Source organism: Peromyscus eremicus, chromosome 19 (genome assembly GCF_949786415.1).
Source record: "Peromyscus eremicus chromosome 19, PerEre_H2_v1, whole genome shotgun sequence".
Taxonomy (NCBI): Eukaryota; Metazoa; Chordata; class Mammalia; order Rodentia; family Cricetidae; genus Peromyscus; species Peromyscus eremicus.
This window is the reverse complement of record NC_081435.1, coordinates 15,586,189-15,601,167: the sequence shown is the minus strand read 5'-3', so window position 1 is coordinate 15,601,167 and position 14,979 is coordinate 15,586,189.

Genomic DNA, 14,979 nt, shown 5'->3' with positions numbered 1-14,979 from the left:
TTTCCTCCTCGCAAATCTAATTTCTCTTAAAAAGACTCCTCCCTCTTCATTTATCAAAAGATTGGAGGTGTGCTGGAGAAAGTCTTGTTGTTTAATTTACTAGAATCCTGGCGTTCCAGCAGCCTGCCTGTTAAGGGCAGCTTGTCCTAATTTCTCACCAGGATTGCCTCTTGCTTTGTCGTTCAAGTTAACTTTCTGTTGCTAGTATAAATACCATAAATAAAAGAAACTTAGGGAGGAAAGACTTTATTTGGCTTATATGTCCCCATTACTGTCCATCATTGAGGAAAGTCAGGCAGGAACCCGAGTAGGAACCTGGAGGCAGGAACTGAAGTGGAGATCATAAAAGAATGCTGTTTATGTCTTGCTCCCCATGGTCTGCTTTCTTTTTTTTTCTTGATTTTTTTAATTTTATAATTTAATTTAATTTTACATATCAGCCACAGATTCCCTTGTTCTCCCCCTTCCCGTCCCTCCCCCCCGCCTTCCCCCCAGCCCACCCCCCATTCCCATCTCCTCCAGGGCAAAGACTCCCCTGAGGATTGAGTTCAACCTGATAGATTTAGTCCAGGCAGGTCCAGTCCCCTCCTCCCAGGCTGAGTCAAGTGTCGCTGTATAAGCCCCAGGTTTCAAACAGCCAACTCATGCACTGAGTACCGGACCCAGTTCCACTGCCTGGATGCCTCCCAAACAGATCAAGCTAATCAACTATCTCACTTATCCAGAGGGCCTGATCCAGTTGGGGGCTCCTCAGCTATTGGTTCACAGTTCATGTGTTTCCATTCGTTTGGCTATTTGTCCCTGTGCTTTATCCAACCTTGGTCTCAACAATTCTCGCTCATACAAACCCTCCTCTTTCTCGCCAATTGGACTCCTGGAGCTCCACCTGGGGCCTGGCCGTGGAGCTCTGCATCTGGTTCCCTCAGTCATTGGATAGGGTTTCTAGCATGACAATTAGGGTGTTTGGCCATCAGGATCACTAGTCCAGGAGTGTTGCCACCCACGATGGGCTGGGATCTCCAGTATCAATCATTAATCAAGAAAATATCCCACTGACAGGTCAATCTGATAAAGGAATTTTCTTAATTGAGGTTTCCTCTTCCCAGATGGCTCTAGCATGTGCTAAGTTGACAAAAACAAACAAAAAACACCAACACTCATGTAATTATAGAATTTTACTTTTTTCCAATGTCCCACTGGGGGAAAAGAACACTAGAGAAAATAGGGTGAGAACTAAGAATACCAAGCAATAAATGCATCTTAGAATCAGTGGTGGGAAGAGTCTCCACCAGTTTCACGGGCTCTAGAGCTGAGGTAAAAATTAGTTGGGTAGATGATCCTGGTAAGAACAAACAAGGCAGGAGTTGGAGAAGGTGGACCCACCTTCTCCTGTGGGGAAGGTCTACCTTGTCTATGCCATCCCTCAAGCTTGCTATTGCAGAAGAGTCTTCCTTCTTTTTTAAAAAAATTTTCTTTATGAAAAAGGTTTCTTTTCTCATACAATATATCCTGATTGTTGTTTCCCTTCCTTCCTCTCCTCCAGTTCCTCCCCACCTCCCCTTCCCTCTGGATCCACTCCTTTTCTGTCTCTCATTAGAAAAGACAAGACTTCCAAGAAACAGCAACCAAACATGACAAAATAAAATATAATAATATAAAGCAAAAACTCTCATGACAAAGTTGGACATGGCAACCCAACAGGAGGAAAAGAGTCCCAAGAGCAGGCACAAGAGTCAAAGGCACACCTATTCTCACAGTGAAAAGTTCCATAAAAAATAATAAGCTAACAGCTATAATATATACACAGAGGACCTGAGGCAGACCCTTGTAGCCCCTGTGCTTTCTGCTTCAGTCTTTGTGAGTTCATATGAGTCTTGCTTAGTTGATTCAGAGAGCCTTGCTCAGAGTAACCTCCATCTGCTCTGGTTCTTACAATCTTTCTGCCTCCTCTTCTGTGGTATTCCCTGAGTTCTGAGGGAAGGGATTTTATGGAGACTTTCCAGTTAGACTCTTTCTCCACATAATGTCTGGCAATAAGTTTTTGTATCTGTTCCCTTCTGCTGCCAAGAAAGCCTTTCAGATGATGACTGGATAAGGCATTGATCTATAAGTATAACATAATATCATTAGGAGTCATTTTATAAACACTTTTTAGACGCTTTGTTTGGTTTTACCCTAGGTCTTGAGCTATCTATCTCTGGTTCTTCATTACCCAAGTAGTGCTGGGTATGGATTCCTTCTTGTGATATGGGCCTTAAGCCAAATCAGACATTAGTTGGTTATTCCCACAACTTTTGTGCCACCATTGCCCTAGCATGTTTAACAGGCAAGAAAGATTATAAATGAAAGGTTTTATGATTGGGCTGGTTTCCGAGTTTCTCTTCCACTAGCCTGCAGAGTACCCTCCCTAACTAAGAGACTGTAACAGGAGTGAAGGATCCATGTAGGCATCAGCATAACTTCCTCATGTTCAATGAGTTCTACGGGTGTTGTTCTAGACAACTGGGCCCTGTTGTCCGTTTTCAGAGAGCAATCTTTTGTCTTAGCAACAGCTTTGGGTGTTTGTGGATTTCCATGGAGCCCTTGGCCAACAACTCACTTGAATGCAACATAATCCCAGCACTGGAAGCCTTGCCTAGTGACAAGAGAAGGTCTTTGAGACTTCATGTCCCCTATTACTGGGAGTCCTCATTAGGATCACCTTTGTAAGATTTCAGGAAGTTCCCATTGCACTAGATTTCCACACCTCCCTGAAATTCCAGCCCTCTCTCCTCCTACTCTCTTCCTCCATCCCATCTCCTCTCCCTGACTTCAACCACCACTCCTGTCCCCATCTGCCCCAGCCCTCCTATAAAATCTATTCTATTTCACCCTCTCAAGGAGATTCATGTTCCCTCACTAGACCACTCCTCTTTACCTAACTTCTCTGAATCTGTGAATTATAGATTGATTATCATTTACTTAGCAGCTAATGTCTACTTATAAGTGAATATATACCATATTTATCTTTCTGGGGTTGGATTATCTCACTCAGGATGATTTTTTTTCTAGTTTCATCCATTTGCCTGAAATTTTCATGATGTCATTTTTTAAATAGCTGAGTAATACTCCATTGTATAAATGTACCACATTTTCTTTTTCCATTCTTCTGTTGAGGGACATCTAGGTTGTTTTCAGTTTCTGGCTATTATGAACAAATTTGCAATGAACATGGTTGAGCAAGTGCCCTTGTGGTAGGATGGAATGTCCTTTGGGTATATGCTCAAGAGTACTATAGCTGGGTCTTGAGGTGGATTGATTTCTGACTTTCTGAGGACCTGATATATTGATTTCCATAGTGGTTATACAGTTTTGTACTCCCACCAGCAATTAAAGGAGTGTTCCATTTGCTCCACATCCTTGCCAGCATAAGCTGCCACTTGTATTATTGATCTTAGCCATTATGACAGGTATAGAATGGAATCTCAAAATAGTTTTGATTTGCATTTCCCTGATGGCTAAGAAGGTTGAACATTTCCTCTATTGAGAATTCTACTTAGATCTGCATCCCATTTTTAATTGGATTATTTGGTTTTTTGATATCTAGTTTCTTGAGTTCTTTATATATTTTAGATATTAGTCCTCTATCAAATGTGAGTTGATAAAAAAAATCCTTCCCCATTCTGTAGGCTGCTGCTTTGTATGATTGATGGTGTCCTTTGCCTTACAGAAGCTTTTTAATTTAATGAAGTTCCATTTATTAATTGTTGTGTTTAGTTCCTGTACTAAGAGTATTCTGTTTAGAAAATTCTCTCCTGTGCTAATGCCTTCAAGGCTGTTCCCAACTTTCTCGTCTTGTTTTGTTTTGTTTTGTTTTTTGTTTTGTTTTTGTTTTTCAAGACAGGGTTTCTTTGTGTAGTTTTGGTGCCTGTCCTGGATCTCACTCTATAGATCAGGCTGGCCTCGAACTCACAGAGATCCACCTGGCTCTGCCTTCCAAGTGCTGGGATTAAAGGCATGTGCCACCACCACACAGCCCCCACTTTCTCTTCTATCAGGCTCAGTGTATCTGGTTTAATGTTGAGGTCTTTGATCCACTTGGACTTCAGTTTTGTCAGGGTGGTAAGTATGGATCTATTTGGATTCTTCTACATACAGACATCTAGTTTGATGAGCACCATTTGTTGAAGATGCTTTCTTTTTCCAGTGTATATTTCTGGCTTTCTTTTTTTATAAAAAGTCAGGTGTCTCTATGTGTGTACATTTATGTCTAGGTCTTTAATTGGATTCCATTGATCAACATGTCTGTTTTTATGCCAATACCATACAGTTTTTATAACTATCGCTCTGTAGTGCAACTTGAAGTAAGAAATGTTGATGCTTCCAACAGTTCTTTTATCATTCAGGATTGTTTTAGCTATCCTGGGCTTTTTGTTCTTCCATAAGAAGTTGAGAATTGTCCTTTCAAGGTCTGTGAAGAATTTTGTTGGAATTTTGATGGAGATTGCATTGAATCTGTAGATTGCTTTTGGCAAGATGGCCAGTTTTACAATGTTAATTCTACTGATCCATGAGCATGAGAGATCTTTCCATTTTCTGATACCTTCTTCAATTTACTTCTTCAAAGACTTGAAGTTTTTATCATTGCTTTGTTAGAGTTACCGCAAGATATTTTATATTACTTGGGGCTACTGTGAAAGATTTTTGTTTCCCTAATTTCATTTGTGTATAAGAGGGCTACTGATTTTATTTAGATAATATTGTGTCTAGCCACTTTGCTGAAAGTCTTTATCAGCTGTAGTTCCTTGATAGAATTTTTAGGGTCACTTATGTCTGTTATCATATCATTCATAAATAGTGATTCTTTGACTTCTTCCTTTTCTATTTGTATACACTTGATCTCCTTCAGTTGTCATATTGCTCTAGCTAAAGCTTCAAGCTCTTTATTGAATAGATATGGAGGAGTGGACAACCTTGTCTTGTTCCTGATTTTAATAGAATTGCTTTGAGTTTCTCTCTGTTTAATCTAATGTTGGCTGTAGTCTTGCTGTCAATTGCCTATATTATGTTTAGGTATGTCCCTTGTATCCCTAATCTCTCCAGGAGTTTTATCATGAATAGGTGTCAGATTTTGTCAAAGACCATTGCATTTTATGAGATGATCTTGGTTTTTCTTTTTCTCATTCAGTTTGGATATATGGTAGATTACTTTTACTGATTGAACCATCCCTGCATCTCTGGGATGAAACCTACTTGATCATGATGAATGATCTTTTTGTTGTATTCTTGGATTCAGTTTGCAAGCATTTCATTTAGTAATTTTTTTTCATCTATGTTCATAAGGAAAATTGGTCTGTAATTCTCCTATTTTGTTGTGCCTTTATGTGATATGTTTTGGGTATCAGGGTAACTGAGACCTCTTAAAATGAATTGGGCAATATTCCTTATGTTTCTATTTTGTGGACTAATTGGAGAAATATTGGCATTAACTCTTCTTCAGATGTCTTCTTTCTTAAACACTCAGTTTACTATAGACCTGTCCTTCATCCACCCACAGAATTTACTGCTGATACATTCCATGTGTATTCTCAGACACCCTTTCACCTGTAATAACACTATAGTTATAGTTGTCTGTAGTTACATGAGCCGGCGTTCCTCATCTTCTCTTAGAAGAACACTTGAGATAAATAAATGCATTGTAAACTGAAAGCATCATAAGCTGAAAATGCATTTCATACAAGTCAACCCAACATCATGACTTAGCTTACTCTACCTTGAACAGGACCAGACCAATTACCATAGCCTCCAGCTGGGCAAATTGATAGAGCTTACACAATGCTTATTGTGTACTTAAGTGTTGAAGCTCTCTAGTAACATATTTAATAGTGTACTTAAAAGTAAATCCAGAACATTCACATGGCTGCATTCACATTATCATACAGTTGTAAGATTGTTATCTGGGGCCGTGTGTGTGTGTGTGTGTGTGTGTGTGTGTGTGTGTGTGTGTGAGAGAGTATGTGTGAGTGTGTAAGTGTGTGGAGGTGGTGTGTACAAATTAATAGATTACATTGTATAAATATTATACAAAATTTTTATATCTGCCTTTATATCTGGGTAAAGTCAGTTCTGGTAGGTTGATCAAACAGATTTCTTTAAATCCACATGTTTTTAATATTTGGAAGGAGGGTATTGTCAGAAATCACTTGTGCAGTGACAATTGTTTGGTTAATGAAAAATTCACTATCAAACTTTGGACTAAACAAACAAACAAACAACAATATCATTAGGGGAAAAAGAAAAAGAGGAGACCAGGTATACAAAGCATTAATTACTCAAAAAGAAATACTTAGACTATTTTCCTCAGAAATTCTACAAATAATGTGATTATTGTATGAAAACAGTGAATAAAATTGACCAAAAACCTATTAGTTAATACAATAATAAATCATGGTTAATAATTTAGAATAAAATATGGAGGTTCAAAGGAAATGGTGGCGAGTTCCAGAAGCATTCAGACATAGAGCTGAATCCAAATGACTGAAGAAAGTGGGTTCAAGACAAAATGAAAACATTTTTAGTTGAAAGAATATGAATAATGTAAAAATATTAATTATTAATTTGCTAGTTCTGAAATTCCCCCAGTAAATGAAAAAAACAGGAAGTAAATGAGAGCTAAAAGCAGAAGCTGAAGTAAATTGCACTAATTCCCTTATCTTCCTCATAGGGTTTTGACAGTTTCTTTGTATTTAGACAAATACTTTAACTTCTAACCGGTGTTTTTGAGACATCGGTGAAGGCTAAGTGAGTGAGGGCACACACACTCTTTAGTGAGGTTGCCTGATACAGAGAAAGAGCTCGGTGTACTTCCTCTGGCTTTGATCGCTATAAACATAGTGGGTCTTCTATCCAGCAGGCTGCCGAGGTTTTAGTAGAAGTAAAAGCCAGATGTGGCTGAAGCAAGGGGCACAGGCCTGTCGCTCCAACACTTAGGAAGCTGAGGTAAGAAGCTTCCCAGTTTAAGGCCAGCTCTGAACAACATTGTGAGACTTTGTCCCAAAAGCTAAAATAAATTAAGCAAATAATCAAATTACACATAACAATTCACAAGAGGAAAAAAACAACAAATAAAACATCATATGAAGCCTAGTGGTGGTGGCATACACCTTTAATACCAGCACTTGGGAGGCAGAGGCAGGAGGATATCTGTGAGTTCAAGGCCAGCCTGGACTACAAAGCGAGTTCCAGGACAGCTAGGACTATTACACAGAGAAACCCTGTCTCAAAAAAAAAAAAATATGCAGATGAGTGGCAGATAACCAAAAATCAAATAAAAACAGTACACTAAAAAAATGACATAAAGGTAGAGATAAAGTGAACACATTGTGCTTGGGAGGTGTGCTAGCTGAAATTCTCACTTAGATGACTTAACTAACAATAAAAAACTGCCTAGTTTTTTAATTGTTTTTATTCTTGAGAGTATAATATAATTATACAAGGAAATATGATCAAATCTATCCCCCGTTTCTCCATTCCAATTCCCCCTATATCCCCACAACCTTTCTCTGTTCCATTCCAACCCCATGCCTCTCTCTCTGTCTCTCTCTCTCTCTCTCTGTCTCTCTCTCTCTCTCTGTCTCTCTCTCTCTCTGTCTCTGTCTCTGTCTCTCTCTCTCTGATAAACCTACTAAGTCCAATTAGTACTATCCATATGAACATGGTTATGGGGCCATCCACTGGAGCATGGAACATAGAAAACCTACCACTGGTCACGTCTTCAAAAAGACTGATTGCCCAGCACATATCATGGCCTATAAGCTCCTCGATAAGGAGTGATCCTGGATAGCACTTCCCTTCCCCCATGCTGTGATTTTGGCTAGCTTGATCTTATGCAGGTCTTGTTCATGAGTCCAGAGTTTCTCATCATTTAAATTCTTTTCAATTTCTTTTCTGAGATTTTCCTGAGCCTTGGACATGGGAGTGATAAAGATACTCCAATTTTGGCATCAAGAACCACAAGTTTTCCCCCATCTCTTTCCTCTGCCCTCATATGAGGACTTCATTCACAGACAGGCAGCAAGTGGTTATCAACCACATTTCCAGTGGTGAAATCCAGATGAAATAAGACAGAACAAGTATGAGACTTCTGTTTCCTACGGCTTTCTTAAGACTCTCCAGAAACCGACAGTCCTTCTCCTTTCTCAGTGTTGTATCCATAATTGAGTTCCCTGCCTGTTCTAGAGCTAAACACTGATTCCAAATGAGATTGGAATTACACTTGAACTGGGATTTGGAATGGACTTAGTTCCTCCTGGTATGCTTGAGTGGCTCCCTGAAAATGCTGGGCTCCCTTAAGGCAAAGCTGGAGGGAATAAATGCAGGCTGTGGAAGAATAATGTCCACTGCCGGTGCCAATTCAGAAAATCACCATCAGTGTGATTGACTCACTCATTACTAGACAAAGGCTTTTTTATGTTTGGTCAAAAAACAAAATATACACTCAACTACTCAAACAGAGCCGGAATGAGGGTTAAATGCTTACTCAAGATGTATGCACACAAAAAAAGAAATTGAGATGGAAACTGTAAACAAAGCACTAAATAGGCCAGGGGGCATTCAGATGGATTATGAGAGTGATCCACAATTAATATAGACACACACATGCCTTCATCAACAAATCATAGCAAAATCCCTGACAAACAAGTAAGACTGAGGACCACACAGTAGTCACAGAATATCTGTCCACAGTTCTTCCAGGTTTGGGCTGGTCATATTGTCAACAAAAAAAGTAGAAAACTCTAAATAATATAATTAACACTCAAAATTTAAATTTTTTCTAAACTGGTCAGTGTTATTTAATATAAAGTCCCATTGGCTCCAGCTATGACCACTGTGAGCACCCACGTGTACAGACAGACATATATGTTCCTTCCAGGTGCCTCCCTGATGCTCCTGGCAGCCCAAAGGCGCCTTATATACATAGCTTCCTCACCAAAGGAAGGACCTGACCCCGAGTCCTGAGCATTTCATCAGGAATCCTTCTACAGCTATGTGCCTGCCACCTTCTTGCAAATATACCTAACGTGGGTCACCTGGCCCGCCACCTGCTTGGCAGAGGCCACATTTACTTCTCTGCATAGATCTAGAAGAGACATTTCTCTCATGTCCCATAGCCTTGAACAGAAGACAAGAGAGGTTAAGCAAGAAAGTTCATTAAAAGGGAAGAAGTAAGCCATTATCCTTCCACCAGATGCACCCACTTGCAGAAGCCTCAGAACCAGTCCTGCCACCAGAGTGTCCCCAGCTACCCTCCCTTCACTGTCTTGCTTTGTCCACAAGAGTCACCTTCCTGCCACCTTGGGCTTAAGCCAAGTTAAGCTGGGTTTTGAAGCCTGGAATCCTGTCTCAGATATAGACTGACAGTGAAGACAGATATGTGCCATTCTTCAGATGGAAGAATTCCCTTCTGCAGCAGTTGATCTACTGAGGTCTGTAAGTCCTGGTGCCAGCATCTGCCTTGTGTCTGTTTTCTATATCCTCCAGACTAAATTTTACACAGGATCCCATCACAGACATGTCTCCCACACTAGATGCAAGAGCCCTGAAAAATGAACCCTGTGTTAAGCCATAATATAAATCTGAATAAACAAGGAGCAAGACACAACTTTCCCAAAACTGAAAGTTCCCTAAATACTAGAATTAAAACTTTTAAAATGACCGTTTACAAGTTATAATAAGTAGAAATTATGTACAAAACTTTTGTGTTACAAACAACTTTCCTTGTTAAAATGTGGACCTTAATTGCCTATAAAATTATTAAATATACAAACAAGTGAACGGGAACTGAAGAGATGACCTGGTAGTGCAGAATACATATTGCTCACACAGAGAACTAGAGTGCCATCCTCAGCACCCATATTGAGTAGCTCACAACTGCCTGTAACTCCAGCTGTAGGGGATCTGATGACCTCTACTAGCTTTTTTGGAGTACTGCATTCACATTTACAAACCCACACTTAGATGCACACATATACAGATAAATTAAAATAAGAGTAAAATCATGTTTAAACAAAAAGAATAAATAAAGCATCAAAGTTAGCTATCAGGAGAAAAATAAAATAAATCAAAAGAAAGATTTTCTAAACTCATTTAAAACTATGAATTAGATATGAAGAAAATTGAATAATCTTAGAAAGAAGTCATTAGAAAAACAGCCCAATACTAAATAGCTAACAAATATATGTGTGTGTGTGTGCATTGTATATGTGTATAAATAGTGAAAAGCACAATAATTAAAATTGAGAAAGCAAGATTATGCAAAAGCTCTTCTTTAAAAAAACAAGGTAAAATGAGTAATTTTTTTAATTTTAAGGAAAATTAAATACATCAAACTTTACAAGGGTAAGATTATCTGAACTAATCAAAACACCAAGAAAAATTCCAAAATGTAAATATTTATCATCTCATAAATGTCACAGATGAATATGCAAGTTCTCAGAAACTCTCAAGAAATAAATAACTCTCATGCTAAGTAAAATATACTAGAATTCACTGGTTTTTGTTTGAGACAGGGTCTCATTATATAGGCCTGGCTGGCATGGAACTCACAGAGAATGACCTGCCTCTGCTTCCCAAGCTCTCAGATTAAAAATGTGAATTACCATGCCCAGCACCAGAATCCATATTTTTTAACATAATATTTTATTGATAATTTGAGAATTACACATAATACACTCCAATCACCCTTACTTCCCAGGCCTCCACCCTTGTGGCCTCTCCCCTCCACACAAAAAAAATAAGATTTAAAAAAAGAAAGAAAGAAAACAAGTCTAATTTGTGTTGGTCATATACTCACTGTAGCATGGTCCAACTCCTGGTGGCCAGCCCATTAAAGAAAATCGGAGTCCTTCCCCACCTCAAGCCTATCAGTAGCCTTCTATTGTGGAGAGCTACACTTCAGCATCCTTATCACAATTTTTAAGAATTCTCTTCTGGGGCTGGAGAGATGGCTCAGTGGAAAAACACTGACTGTTCTTCCAGAGGACCTGGGTTCAATTTATAGCACTCACATGGCAGCTCACAATTGTCTGCAATTCTAGTTCCAGAGGACCCAACACCCATGGCAGAACACCAATGCACATAAAATAAAAAATAAATAATTAAAAAATTCTCTTCCATGGCTGCCTGTCTAGGTTGTTACTTTTTTTTGTAGGGTGGGGGAGATTGACACAGAAGCCTTCTATGTCTTCCTCAACTGTGACTCTGTAGTCATGCTACAGAAGAAGCTTCTTTGTGCTTTGTAGTCAGCAGGAACACAGATCATCGACTTCCTCGTGGTATCTGGCAACAGAGTAGATCATGGACATACACCTGGCCTCCAGCATTATCAACTGCCACAGACCTCAGCATGGTCTCTGGTAGCAGTACTAGCCATGGACACCAACACAGTCCCCACAGGCAGCCTGGCCCACAGACATCAACATAGCTTCAAGTGACATCACAGACCACAGACATCTGCATGGCTTTCAGTGGTAACACAGAACATGGACATCAACTCTTGGCCCTCAGCGGCAGCAGGACCATGGACCCCAACACGGCCCTTGGCAGCAGCATGGATCACAGACATCATCATGGCCTCAGGTGGCAGCACAGGCTACCCACATCTACATGGCCCCTGCAGCAACACAGCCCACAGACATCATCTCAGCCCCTGAGATGTATATGGCTGCATATACTTCCAGGAACCATTTCTATAGTTCGTCACCAGAGTCTATCTTAATAGACCATTTCTAGGTGGTTCTTTGTAACCCTGATGTTGTAGAATATTATAAGGTGTGTTACCGTCTGTGCAGCTGTGTTACTGTGCCTGTCTAAAACACTGGATGGTTCTCATAAAGAGCTGAACAGACAATGGTGAGGCAGGAGAGATAAATAGGTGGGGCTGGCAGACAGAGAGGATATATAGAAGGAGAAATCTGAGAGAAAGAGAGAGAAGTAGCCAGAGAGGGAGGAGGATTCCAGAGGCCAGCCACCTAGCTACACAGCAAGCTATAGAGTAAGATTTACAGAAGTAGGAGAATGGGAAAAGCCCAGAGGCAATAGTTAGACGGAATAATTTAGGCTAAGAAAAGCTGACAAGAAACAAGCCAAGCTAAAGCTGGGCATTTATAAGTAATAAGCCTCCATGTGTGATTTATTAGAGAGCTGGGTGGTGGGCCCCCTAAAAGAGCAAACACAAACAACACCCTGATACTTAAAATTGGTGGAGAAAGCATGCACATGTGTTTTGCACACACACACATATACCACACATATCACATACACATTCATACAATCTCCAGACATGTTATGATAATACAAATGGGAAACCCCCAACCATGCTATCAATGCAAAATGTAAGTATACTGAAAATAGATAGATGTAAACAGGACTAGATAAACGTGACTTTCTAAAAAATCACCTCAGTTCCAACAATGGAAAAATATTTTATTGATTTGTCAAGAAGTATTTAAATTAAAAGTATTTCATAAAACAGATGCAGAGACCCACAAGTGAATATTAGGCAGACCTTGGGGAATGCTGTAGAAGAGGGAGTGAAGGATTGTAGGAGCCAGAGGGGTCAAGACACCACAAGAAAACCCACAGAATCAACTAACCTGGGCTAACAGGGGTTCACAGAGACTGAACGGACAACCAGAAAGTGTACATGGGACTGACCTAGCCCCTCTGCAAATATGTTACAGTTGTGTAGCTTGGTACTCTTGTGGGACTCCTAACAGTGGGAGCAGAGATTGTCTCTGACTCTTTTGCAGGCCTTTGAGACTCTTTTACTGGATTGCCTTGTCTAGCCTTCCACTTGTCATGCCATATTTGGTTGATATCCATGAAAAGTCTGCCCTCCTCTGAATATAAACAGAGGAAGAGTGGATGGTGTGGGAGGCAGAGAGGAGATGGAAGGAGGAGGAACTGGGAGGAGAGGAAGGAGAGCAAACAGCACTTGGGCTGTAAAATAAACAAATAAATAATTTTAAAGGTATTGTCATAAAATAATATTTCTGGTTAAAATTATGTGTGAAGGTATACAGATATGTGAAGAAAAATCATTTGTCCTTTAAAGAAGTCTATTTTTAAGTTTGGACATGTGTCATGTGAGGAAACTCTGGGACACTGTATTATCGGGTGGGGATACAAATCACGTGACACCTCACTGCTTTTACACAGTATTGAAAGTTCTGGCAACAGAAACCAACACAAGAAATAAATAGATCATACATGCATTTGAAAAGGGTGGAACAAAAAGAGAAATTAAAAGGAGCAATCAAAATATTAGTGTCCAAATACAAAATAAAAATGCACTAACACGTACACCCCACAATGGCTTTCCTCGGTTCCTTTCACATGAATTGTCCAGAAACAGCTATAGGGATAGATGAAGAACACCACTCATATGACAGAAAAACCAAAGAATCTTGAATAAATTAGATTGCTTCCTGAATGATAGGTCTTTTTTTCTAAAAGGACCAAACATTATTAATATTATTAGTATTTCCTCCCAAATAAGTCATAATTTTCAGTTAATATTGATCAGAGTGACAAAATAATCTTGAAAAAGAATATACCAATCTAGATAAAGAAGGTAAGAAGCTGCCTAAGAACAGAGTGAATAAAAGAATATAACACTACCAGATGACATTAATAACTTTATAAAACTCAGGAATCAATGTCAAAGAAATAATTGTCAAATGGATTGATAGCATGGAGATAGGCTCACAGAAATAGCCTCTACTACAAATTACAATCCAGGGTTTGACCAAGATCATGTTTTAAATCAAAAGAGAAAAAGAGTGTTTATTAAATGCCTCTTAGGCAACTGATTATACAACTGAGAAAAAATATGTGTTATATTTCTGCCCTACCCTATACACACAGATATGAACGAACCCACTAAGTAAAATGAAAGACAGAAAGGGAGAGATTAAGACAGAGATAGTGGGTGGGAGAATATGTGATTCTGAAATAAAAGGAAGATTTGTTAACAGTTAATTTTTTTAGAAATAAGTATCAGAAATATCTACTTGTCAATGTCAATGGACATCCTTGATTTTTAAGCAAAAAGAAACATCTGAGTAGCTGTGTGTAATATGTATCAAAACTCTGAGAGAGAGGGGAGGAGCATTTATGGATCACTAGGATATAAGCAGACAACTTACAAAATAGAAAGAGAATGTAAGCACTGGCAATAAACATACATTTATTATTCTTCCTTCAGAATACTACTTTCCTGTTGTTTAAAATTACCATCTCCAGTGCTAACAATGTTGCACTGGGAATGTGTACCCCCGAATATTATAAATGGGAGATTAAATTGATTCAGACTTTCTGGAGTATATTATAAAGTTTTAAAAACAACTTTCAGCAATATTTTAAAGGAAATAATTTGAAATATGCCCCAAGATATGTGTATTAGTGTTTTCACAAATGCTGTACGTCTCATTTAAATATTAACAAAGAGCAACGTTCATGCCCTGGAAACAAGGCTTTGGTTAATATATTTCCAAGATTTTAACAAAGATGCTCACAATATATTAAAATGAAAAACCTAAGTGTATAACTTTACCATGAACAGCATAAATATGAGTTTAAATTTGTAAAATAAAGTATGTGGAAAAGAACAAGAGAAAGTAAAGAAGGAAGAGAAGGAAGGAGGAGGGAAGAGGGAGAAAGAAAAAGAGAATATAACCTCACCAAGTGTTGTCTAAGTAGCTACGTGGTGGGAATGTAGATGTGCTGTTTCCTATTGCATCTTCCTGGGTGTTTGTTTTCTAGTTTAATGAATAAGCACTGCTTTTAATATCAGAAAAGGGTGTCACTTTAAAAATAGTCACTGTTTTCTCAGAACCCTTATTTAGGTGGAAATACTTGGATTATCCACAAATAATATCCCCCATCATTCTGCTCATGCAGATGTCTTTGTTAAGTCTCTTCATTTCAGGCAGGTGGTAT